This window comes from Nomascus leucogenys, chromosome 12 (genome assembly GCF_006542625.1).
Source record: "Nomascus leucogenys isolate Asia chromosome 12, Asia_NLE_v1, whole genome shotgun sequence".
Classification (NCBI taxonomy): Eukaryota; Metazoa; Chordata; class Mammalia; order Primates; family Hylobatidae; genus Nomascus; species Nomascus leucogenys.
The window spans coordinates 67,049,782-67,061,944 of NC_044392.1; the positions used below are offsets into that span (position 1 = coordinate 67,049,782).

General features: G+C 41.8%; 1 protein-coding gene across 3 annotated transcripts in view; it reads right to left on the reverse strand.

Moving 5' to 3' along the window:
- GPSM2 (G protein signaling modulator 2) overlaps positions 1-8,458 on the reverse strand; it is a 49,048-nt gene extending 40,590 nt beyond the window's left edge. For 2 of the 3 annotated variants that reach the window (XM_030824936.1, XM_003267878.4), the window contains exon 1: positions 8,345-8,458. The gene's annotated coding sequence lies outside the window, so the exon portion shown is untranslated. The remainder of the gene's footprint in view (positions 1-8,344) is intronic. The other variant, XM_030824937.1, reaches the window with a different exon arrangement.
- Between the last annotated feature and the right edge of the window lie 3,705 nt (positions 8,459-12,163).

Below are 12,163 nucleotides of genomic sequence, written 5' to 3' on the forward strand. Positions count from 1 at the left end.
GCTATAAACAAAAAAGAACAGTATGTATCATATTAGCATCTAAAAACAAAATTGCTGCTTCAAACTTTTAAAAACTACTATTAACAAATCAAATGAAAATTCAATAATTATTTGAAATAGTCAACTCCAAACTCAGTAAATTTATTTCTTCAAAGAAGATATCACACTGATACTTAGGTTACAGCTGGATTCATTTGCTTTCAAAATACATTCTACTTAAACTCTTTAAGGTCTTTAAAATGTTTTTTATTAATATTGGGTAGGTACAAAAGACATTTGGGAAATATGTGTATGGTAAAAAGAATGACACAACAAATATTTATATAACACCATTCAGTTTAAAATAAGAACACTACCACTGCCTTTAAAGTCTCCTGGATAGTCCAACCTAACCCATCTCCTTCCTTTTCCCTCTAAGGTGATTTCTAAACTAGATTTTGTTCCTTATTCCTTTGCTTGTCTTTACAACTTTACCACAAATGTCAGTATAGTCCTAAATAAGACACCATTTAGTTTTGTGTGATTTTGCTGAACATTGTTTCTGTGATTTTTCTCAATTGTTGTGCATAGCTACAACTTGCATGTGTATTCCATTGTATACCAAATGTATTTTTCATTCTGCTGTTGATGGACATTTGGATTGTAGTTTTTTGGATTGCTGTTACTAAAAGTATTAATATTCATGCCACTGCACTCCAGCCTGGGTGACAGAGCAAGACCCTGCCCCAAAACAAAATGAAACAAAAAACTACCATGAACACTGATATTAATAACTCAATGTACTAGTTAAGGCCAGGGGCAATGGCTCATGCCTGTAATCCCAACACTTTGGGAGGCAGACGCAGGTGATCACTTGAGGCCAGGAGTTCAAGACCAGCCTAGCCAACATGGCGAAACCTTGTCTCTACTAAAAATACAAAAATAAGCCAGGCGTGGTGATGCAAGCCTGTAATCCCAGCTACTTGGGAGGCTGAGGCATGAGAATCACTTGAACCCGGGAGGCGGAGGTTGCAGTGAGCCTGAACCCGGGAGGCGGAGATTGCAGTGAGCCAAGATCATGCCATTGCATTCCAGCCCAGGCGACACAGCGCGACTCTGTCTCCCCCAAACAAAACAACAACAACAACAACAACAAACCCTCAATGTACTAGTTAAGCAGCTAAAGAGAGAATAAGCAGATGAAAAATAATAAAGAGAAGTTCAGAGAAAAGGAGGACAAAATGAGCAGCTCTATAATATATCTAATAGGAGGGTGAGAAAGAAAAATAGAAGAATAAAGGCAAAATCTTCAGTGATAAAGACTGAGAATTTTTAAATAAAAATGAATCCATACCAATACATTAGAGAGAGCTACAGCACATCAGATATAAACTATAACCTCTGAGATAACAGTTGAGAAAGACAAAGAAGGATATACATATACATATATGAGAAAACTCAGTAGATATACAATCATAAAGTCCTGGAATCTCAGTGTTATAAACAATCCTAGAGGTCAGTTAGTCCACTATTTTACTATAGCATTCCTACATAGGTCATAAAGCAGCTAATCCTAATTTTGAATATTCCTGTAAGAAAATTGTTCCATACTTTGAGCATTCCTTCCATTTCGACCCATTTGTTCTACTTCTTCCTTCTGCTGCCATATACAATAAAGCCTAATTCCTCTTCTATATAACATCCTTTTAAGTATTTCAGCTATATCATAAACCAGACTCTAATGAATACTCACTGCTCTGTTAATTAAGTACAGCTAGAGGTTAATAGGGAACAGAGCAGTAAGGTGAAAGCAGGGAAGGTAGAAAGAAACAGCCTTGGGAATACTGTCAAAGTTTCCTAGAGGAAATGAGGTTTTCATATTAATAACAAGTTTAGCATGCAAGAAACACAAAATATTACTCCTCTTATCCCTTCCCTTGGCCAAGAAAGGAAGCACTATCTTTTGTTGTTGTTTTGTTTTTTTAGAGATGGGATCTCGCTATGTTGTCCAGGCTGGAATACAGTGGCTATTCACATCACAATCATAGCACACTGCAGCCTGGAACTCTTGGTGATCCTCTCGCTTCAACCTCCCAAGTAGCTGTGACTACAGGTGCACGCCACAGCATGGGCTAGGGAGCAGTATTTTAAGAAAGAACAAAAAGGTAGCAGCTATCAACACATCAAATCGCAGCTATCAACACATCAAGTCTCTTTTCCTTTTGTTCAGAATTCCACTGTGCCTCTTTTTTCCTTAATAAAAAAATTATTAAAGGGAATTAGTGTGGATACTCAAAGCAATAGCTCCAAAGTGCATCTAGATTACACAAATAGCTAAACTGGCAATGAAATTATCTCCCATTATCCACTATGAGGTTTGGGCTGTTATTTATAAAATGGAGCAGAGAGGTATTAGAATTATTTTACCTTAGAATTAAATTAAATTATAGTAGGCCCTCCAGATCTGTGGGTTCTGCATAGTGGATTCAACCAACCGCGTATCAAAAATATTCAGGAAAGAAAATGAAAAGTTGTGTCTCTACTGAACATGTACAGACTTTTTTCCTTGGCATTATTCCCTAAACAATACCGTATAACAACTATTTACATAGCATTTACATCGTATTAGGTATCATAAGTAATCTAGAGAGGATTAAAAGGTTGTGGGGAGATGTGTATAGGTTATATGCAAATACTATACCATGTTATACAAGGAACTTGAGCATCCATGGATTTTGGTATCCTCAGGGGGTCCTGGAACCAATTCCCCACAGATACTGATATTAAATTTAAATATTTTTCTCAGCCAGGCCCGGTGGCTCACATCTGTAATCCCAGTGCTTTGGGAGACCAAGGTGGAAGGATCACTTGAGACCAGCAGTTCCAGACCAGCCCAGGCAATGTACAAGACCCCGTTTCTACAAAAAATTAAAAAATCAACCAGGTGTGGTGGCCTGTGCCTGTAGTCCCAGCTACTTGGGAGGATGAAGCAGGAGGATTACTTGAGCCCAGGAGTTGGAGGTTATAGTAATCGATGATTGCACCACTGCACTCCAGTCTGGGCCACAGAGTCAGATCCTGTCTCTAAAAAAATAAAATATTTTTCTCATCCATGAGTTCTTAATGAAATTCTAAATTTCACAATTATAAAATGTTAATTTTTTTTTTTTTTTTTGAGACGGAGTCTCGCTCTGTCGCCCAGGCTGGAGTGCAGTGGCGCAATCTCGGCTCACTGCAAGCTCCGCCTCCCGGGTTCACGCCATTCTCCTGCCTCAGCCTCTCCGAGTAGCTGGGACTACAGGCGCCCGCCACCACGCCCGGCTAATTTTTTGTATTTTTAGTAGAGACGGGGTTTCACCGTGGTCTCGATCTCCTGACCTCGCGATCCGCCCGCCTCGGCCTCCCAAAGTGCTGGGATTACAAGCGTGAGCCACCGCGCCCGGCATAAAATGTTAATTTCATACTTCTTAAGATGTAAACATGTAGCATTTACATGTTTAACAAATTAACGAATAAGTAAATGAATATAAATAAAAGTTGCAAAATACTTTACTTGATGAAAACCGCACGTAGAAAGAACCACTTCTAAGACCATTAAAATAAGCAAGAAGACAGAATGCTATTCACTATCTCAATAAGAGTAATTTATAATATAGTCTTATTATTCTCAAGGGAAGAATATCTTTAAAAGTGCCTCTTCCATTACAATCTCCATAACAATTAGGTAGCACTTCGCACAAAAAAATATTCACTGAACAAACAAGCAATTCTTGATTCATGATTCATGTTTAAGAACTCTCTAGCCAATTTAGCAATAATGTGTTCACTCATGTTCCTCATTACATGGAGTTAACAAACCTACTTCCTAGAAATAATGTGTGTGTATACAGTGTAAGACTAGTAAAATTTGCAACAAATATTAAATTACACATTTGTAATGAGAACTCATGGACACAGGAAGGGGAACATCACACTCCGGGGACTGTTGTGGGGTTGGGGGAGGGGGGAGGGACAGCATAAGGAGATATATCTAATGCTAAATGACGAGTTAATGGGTGCAGGAAATCAACATGGCACATGGATACATATGTAACAAACCTGCACATTGTGCACATGTACCCTAAAACCTAAAGTATAAAAAAAAAAAAAAAAAGAACAAAAAAAAAAAAAAAAGAAAATTTAATCACAGGACCAAGGATTGGAAAATAAATTATAGGTTTGAAAGGATATTGAGAAGTCATCAAGTTCGACCTCCAACCTCCATTACTATTTACAACTAACAATCTGCAAGGAACAAATCTGTCTCTTAATAGCATCTTCCAAGCAATGCTCCAAAAACCTCAAAATTAACAAAATTGCTAGATCACAGCATCTAACCATAAAGAAAAGGCAATCATTTTTTCCATATCCCAGGAATTGACGGAAACATATAAAAAGATCAACTAGTACATAACTCTAACTGCCTCACATTTAATTATCTGATTAGGAAGTCAAAATAGACAGACTCCCTTTAGACAGCTAAGTGGACTTCCAGGCACTGTCCAAGGTATGCAATCAGAGCAGACAAGAAAGGCCAGCTCTTTTATCAAAGAGATCCTAGCCCTGCTTTACTCCATTGGCAGTAAAAAGTTTGCAAACTAGGTTACATTTTGTGCTTCTTCGAATTTATGTAAACTATCTGATCCTGACTGCCACTTAAATGCCAATAACTTTTGGTCTGTTTCTTTGTTTGTTTTTGGTCTGTTTCTTCCATCCATGGATCTATATAAACTGGTAACATTCATCAGACAATAAATATAATTTACTTTTCTTGCCTCCAGGTTAGATCATCTGAACTATATATAAACCTTTCTGGTAAGCATAGCCATTTATTACTACCAACGATGGTCAGTCATCAGCTTCAGTCAATTAATATATATACATAATTTTAAAGCCCAATAGTGAAATAGAAAAGAAATGGTCCTTTCCACTAAGCATTGTTTTTTTTTTTTTTTTTGAGATGGAGTCTCACTCTGTCGCCCAGGCTGGAGTGCAATGGTGCCATCTTGGCTCACTGCAACCTCCACCTCCTGGGTTCAAGTGAATCTCCTGTCTCAGCCTCCCACAGGTGCCTAGCACCACGCCTGGCTAATTTTTGTATTTTTAGTAGAGACAGGGTTTCGCCATATTGGGCAGGCTGGTCTCAACTCCTGGCCTCAAGTGATCCGCCCACCTGGGCCCCTCAAAGTGCTGGGATTACAGGTGTAAGCCACTGCGCCTGACCCAAACACATTTTAAAGCAGAAATAAATCCCAAATGCAGAAATATTATAAATGCTTAGAAAGGATCCCTAGAGAGTTTGAGTTTAGAATTCTCCATAGGAAAATATATTAAACGATTTTGTCTTCTCTTCCCAAAAGTTATGGCCATTCTGTGGGAAAATAAATGTTTCTATTCAATAATGTTTTGAGATAATATGGGAATAATAATTCTAACTAACTAAAAAGGACCAGGGAAAACTTTTTGGAAGCAAGTAAGTTTGTACTGCACCTTGAAGTATGGGTAGATCTTATTAGCCAAATGAAGGAAAGGCATTCCAGTCAAGGGAAAACAATGGCTCAAGAAAAAGGGAGAGGTAGAAATGCACAGACCGTGTTCCAAGATAAGCACACAGTGTTCAGAGTAGTGAAAGAGAAGGCTGAGAAGGTAGAACAGTAACAAATTGTGAGGGACTCTGAATATGTGGCAGAAGCACATATTCATATTCAGCTTTTTTTTTTTTTTTTTGAGATGGATTCTTGCTCTGTCACCCAGGCTGGAGTGCAGTGGCGCGATCTCAGCTCACTGCAACTTCTGCCTCCCAGGTTCAAGCGATTCTCCTGCCTCAACCTCCTGAGTAGCTTGGATTACAGGCATGCGCCACCACACCAGGCTAATTATTGTATTTTCAGTAGAGATGGGGTTTTACCATGTTGTTCAGGCTGGTGTCGAACTCCTGACCTTGTTATCCGTCCACCTCGGCCTCCCAAAGTGCTGGGATTACAGGCATGAGCCACCGTGCCTGGCCGCAGCCTTTTATTTACACAATGGGGAACCTTGCTGGTATTTTTTCCCCACAAAGGAATAGCCAAGTTGGATCTCTGCTAGGAAGATAAACCAGCAGCAACATATAAGGCAGGAATGGGGAGGAAAGAAAAATACTACAAAAACTCCAGAAACAACTACTGAATAGGAAGCATTTTCTTGTCATCTCACAACACCAAAGACATTGCTTTGCACATAAGAGAGGCCCAATAAACTTTTATTTCTTGTCTGGGAAGAAGATAGGAATTATAATGAGGCCAAAGAATCTTATAATAGTGAGAAAATCGGACTTTAATACATTTCTTCTCCACAGTAAAGACTGTATTCATATTTATGTAAGAAACTCAGAAAAGTCTTACTCTTCAGTTATGTTTTGTATAAAGATGATTAAGAGGATATTGAAAATATAATGTGATTTATAAGATGACTTATAAGATAATGAAGCAAGATAGTTCCAACAGAAAGACTGAAATGTTTCTGCGAAGCTACAACAAAACACAGCACTTAAAGGCATCTTTAAAGTAGAACTTGTCCCTACAAATGGAATCCAGAGACACAGCAGAGATTTAAACAGACACACAGAAGCAATACAGCATGTGCTTTGGGATCAGGCCGTGATTTGAATCTCAGCACAGTGACTTATTAGTTATATGATCTTACGCTAAACTCTCAGTTGGTGTGGGCATAATGACACTTACCTAAAATGTGCTGTGATAATTACAGACATGATTTATAAAGCACCTGACCCAGCACCTGGCTCTGATACATAACAAAAGTACTCAATATAGTGCTGTAGTAATAACAGTAACTGTTATTATAAAATAGACATATTTAATATATATTCAAATAAATTTAGAATAACCTAAATCTATGTCAGGTTTTCAATTTTAAAATTCCAGAAAAGTAATTACAAATTTTTAAAGATAGATCTTAGAAATATTTTATGTTTATGAAAAGGTCATTTTTAAAACTACTATATCTTATCACTGTTTTAATTAGTCTAGTAACCAAGTCTCAGATTTATATTAAAAGATGTTTGCAACACCGAATATCTGATTTAAGAACGTAAGAAAATACAACTGAACTGCTTATCTGGCCAGAGAGGATTTTGGAGACATGCCTCTACAACAACATCACACAACTTTTTACTTTGAAACCGCTCCAATACTTAAATTATAAATAATAGCCTGGGAAATAGCTGGCGAAAACGACTCCGTGGTAGTTGTAAAGAGGAGTAGATGTGAGACCACCCCTAATCCCTGAGGCCCCTCTCTCCTTACACACACCATGTCAACCAACAGTGATCCACCCTTTTTAATGTTGTTTATTCACTTCTAAACAATCAACTAAAGCTGCTCCTGAATAGTGAGAACCCAAGCAAAGGTGGTATTTATCAGAAGCAATCACACTGGCTATTATCAGGCCAGAAATCTTCGGTACACCCTTCTAAAGTGGCAGCTTGAAAACTCAGCTCGGTTGGTCCTGTTAACTTCCAGCACACCCCAGGAACGCTCCAATGCAAACCCGACAGAAAGGAAAGTCAAGAACCTACTTCGTTCAATTCTACGGCGTGGTTAAATTATGCATTAAGGCAAATAAAATTTCCATCCTTACTCGTCTTCTTTAACAGAGTTCAAATGCTACTAGTTCAAATGCTCTAATTGGTTATTATTAAAACAAGGAAATTACAGATTTTTTTCTTTTTTTATTTGAAGGTATTTTATAGATTTCAGGAAAGGGTTTTCTTAACGTTTTATGTTTACTTACTCTTTTTGCAGCAACTATCAATTTCTATGGTAAATCGACCAGTTGGTGCCCAAAAGTTCACTGATTTAAACACGGTTAAGGCAGGTATTTGCCATAAACTGCCTGGTTTAAGTAGGAAGCGCCCGACTCCAAGTGATTGCAATCAGCCTCGGATTGAATTCCACGGGGATTCGGGCTTTAATTCACAATTTGTTACTCACATTCATAGTAGTAAGAAGTCGCTGGACCCTAGTATACTTTTTATCTTAAAAAAATACTCGGGAGTGAGGCTTTTACGCTCTACTCTCATTTTAAGACTTTCCAACAAAAAAGCAGCAACTCCTCAAGCCGAGTTTCTGGTTTCTGGAGCATCGACGCCGCGTTCCGGCAGAGCCCACAGGTCCCGCAAGCCGCCCGCCCCCCGCCCAAAACAAAGGACGTCACCCCCAGACCTCTGGACACAGAAGCCCCACACGCACGCACACGAACCCCTCCCTGTCACCTCCCTCCGAGAGCCCCTCAAACGCCTCAGACCCCGCGTCGCGGCAGCGCTCACCTCCCGCGGGCGGGCGGGTCCCGGGTACGCGGTGAAGGTGCAGCGGCGGCCGCCTCGGGCGACAGGCGGGTGGTCACGGCCCCTCCCCAAGGCAGGGGCACCGCAGGAGGCAGGTCACGTGGGCCAGAGCTCTTAGCGCCCCTTGCTTCCCCGGAGCGTCCCTCTGCCACCTAGGGGTCTCGCCGCTCCGCCGGCCTCAACGCCGCCCTCCTCTGCGCCTGCGCCCCGGCTCCTGGCGCTTTCATTCAAACCGACAACGCCCCGCGTCTTTCGGACCGGCCAATGGCTGGCGGCGTAGCGGGGCGGGGCGGGGCGCTGGTTTCCCCCCTCTTCGCTGTCCTGGCTACCGGTCTGCGTGTCAAGGTGACGGGGGACTTGGGAGCATGGTCCTCCTCTGCTCCGGGACGTGTCCTCAACCCTCAGATTGAAGTTTCTTTCCTGTCCTCTTCTTTCTTCTTCAGACACTAAAAAGTAGAGCAATAAATATTGTCCAGAGTTGGCTGGGCGCAGTGGCTGACGGCTGTAATCCCAGTACTTTGGGAGGCCGAGGCGGGCGGATCGCCTGAGGTCGGGAGTTCGAGACCAGCCTGACCAACATGGAGAAACCCCGTCTCTACTAAAAATACAAAAATTAGCTGGGTGTTGTGGGCCATGCCTGTAATCCCAGCGACTCAGGAGGCTGAGGCAGGAGAATCGCTTGAACCTGGGAGGCGGAGGTTGCCTTGAGCCGAGATCGCACCATTGCACTCCAGCCTGGGCAACAAGAGCGAAATTCCGTCTTAAAACCAAAACAAAACAAACAAAAAACATCTTACAGAGTTCAGATAGGGGCTGGCCTAGATCTCTTTAAAAAAGCGGCGCTGGTTTTTGGAAGACTTGGTGCTGCCCTACACAATGAGTGTCCCAAGCGGCAGATGCGGGATGTAGAAGAAAAAGAGGCCTCTGTGGAAGGAAAGGGACCGTGTGAAAGTCTGAACAAGGCAGCCTCAGTTCTTGAGGCTGTGCCCAACCCTGGCGTTTCCAGCTGTTGGAAAAGCAAACTTCTGTTGACTGCAGAATCGCTGGTTCCCAGGAAAACTGGGTGGCAGTTTCACTCAGTTTCAGTGCCTACATTCTAAAGACACTGGGAAGAATAAGTTTTATTTCCATTCACCTCTTCTCCATGTCGAGGTGACCCCAAAATAGTTGAAGAACAAACCTTGTAGTTTGTTCTTCACAAAATACCGGCCGGGCGCGGTGGCTCACGTCTGTAATGTCAGCATTTTGGGAGGCCGAGGCGGGCGGATCACCTGAGTTGGAGACCAGCCTGGCCAAAATGGTGAAACCCCGTCTCTACCAAAAATACAAAAATTAGCTGTGCCTGGTGGTGGGCACCTGCAATCCCAGCTATTCGGGAGGCTGAGGCAGGAGAATTGCTTGAACCCAGGAGGCGGAGGTTGCAGTGAGCCGAGATCACACCACTGCACTCCAGCCTGGGCGACAGAGCAAGACTCTGTCTCAAACAACAACAAAAACCAAAATACCAAGACCAAAGTCTTTCTGGGGTAAAGCATCTGATAAATTTACTTAGATTATTTCTCAAATAGATATTTCTCTTCTGAAATGAAGTTTAAACGTTTCTACAGGGTAAAGGCTATGTTAAAGAAAACTCGGGGTTCAGTATCTCTGTGAATGATGGCCATAACCAGTGATCCAAGCAACATTTCCCATTAGGTTCATGTTATGGCAAATTGCTTAAAGGAACAGCTTTGTCATCAAACTAGACCTGGGTTTGAGCTCCAACTCTGCTATTTACTGGCTGATTGACCTTGAATGAGTTATCTTCTTTAGTCTTAGTTTCCCCAACTGTAAAACATAATAAAGCCTCTTCTAATAAGCGTTGCTATGATGCTTCCGTGAGGTAAGGTTGTTAAGTGGTTGACATAGGGCCTGACACATAGAAACTGCTCCATACTTGATACCTATTATCATTATTATCAACAACCATCTTTAATATCAGGTTCTTGTAAATAACAATGGAATTGGTTGGCTGTACTGTTTCAGAGGTAGGTATTAATTCCTTCTTAATCATAAATGATTTTAAAGTATGGATACTGTGAAAGCCACAAAGGAAGTTTTATATATATATAGAGAGAGAGAGACGGGACCTCCCTCTGTCACCCAGGCTGGAGATCACTGCTCAGCAGCCTCAACCTCCCAGGGCCAAGTGATCCTCCAATCTCACCCCACCCCTACACCCCAGTAGCTTGACACTATGTCTGGCTAATTTTATTTTTTCAGTAGAGAAAAGGTCTCACTATGTTGCCCAGGCTGGTCTTGAACTCCTGGGCTCAAAGGATCCTCCTGCCTCGGCCTCCCAAAGTGCTGAGATTATAGGCGTGAGCCCCCTCACCCAGCCAGAAGTACATTACATTCAACATGTCCAAGAGTATTTACCCCCTGCAAATCTTCTCTTACATATGTGATTTCTATCTCTGATATTACTTACTTCCATCTTCCTAATCACGCAAATTGAAAAATATCTTTTAAATGGTATAAGTCAGATTATGTCACTCTCGTAACTTATAAACCTTTAGTGATTTCCCATTTAATTTAAAATAAAATCCAAACTTCCTATGGGAGAAAAAGGCCTTAAGCCATCTTGCCCCTGCCAATTTCTCTCTTCTCTCCTATTTTTTCCTCCTGCTGCCTCACTTTCCTCCAAGTACACAGGGCATTCTTCATGCCCTAGAACAGACTAAGCCTCAAGATTCTCTCAGGACCTCCTCCCTGCCTAGATTTTCCCCGAGCTCTTTAAATGGTTGGCTTCTTTTCATCCTCAGCTCTCAGCTTATTCATTACAGTATTCAGCAAGTATGTATTAAGTTTCTGCTGTGTGTCAGGAACTGTTCTAGTACAGGGAATATAGTAGTGAGCACAACAGAACACAGCCCCTGATCTCTTGGAGCTCAACAAAAATAAATAACAAGAAAAATATCAGGACCGGGTGTGCTCACACCTGTAATTCTAGCACTTTGGGAAGCTGAGGTGGGAGGACTGCTTGAGGCCAGGAGTTTGAGATCAGCCTGGGCAACATAGTGAGACCCTGTCTGTACAAAAATAATTTTTTTTTATTAGCCTGGTGTGGTGGCACACACCTGTAGTCTCAGCTACTCGGGAGGCTGAAGCTGAGGCCCAACCTTCCTAACATGAACCATTTACTCTACAGGATGATAAATCTCCTATTTCCTAAATATGTTAAGACATCTACAATTTGGTACACCCTCCTTCTGAGATTTTGAGTTCTGTTAATTGCTACCATATTCTGATGTTCATCTAATAATTAACTTGTAACAGTTTTGATAAAGAATCTATTACCAGCTGGGCACGGCAGCTCATTCCTGTAATCCCAGCACTTTAGGAGGCCAAGGTAGGTGGACTGCTTGAGCCCAGAAGTTCGAGACCAGCCTAGGCAACACAGTGAGATCTCATCTCCACAAAAAGATTTTAAAAATTAGCCAGGCATGGCTATAGTCCCAGCTACTCAGGAAGCTGAGGTGGGAGGATTGCTTGAGCCTGAGAGGTTGAGGCTGCAGTGAGCTGTGATCATGCCTCTGCACTCCAGTCTGGGAAACAGAACAAGACTGTGTCTCAAGGGGGAAAAAAAAGGCCAAGTGTGGTGGCTCACGCCTGTAATCCCAGCACTTTGGGAGGCCGAGGCGGGTGGATCACCCGAGGTTAGGAGTTTGAGACCAGTCTGGCCAACATGGCAAAACCCCATCTCTGCTAAAAATACAAAAATTAGCTGGGAATGGTGGCGCAGGCCTGTAATCCCAGCTA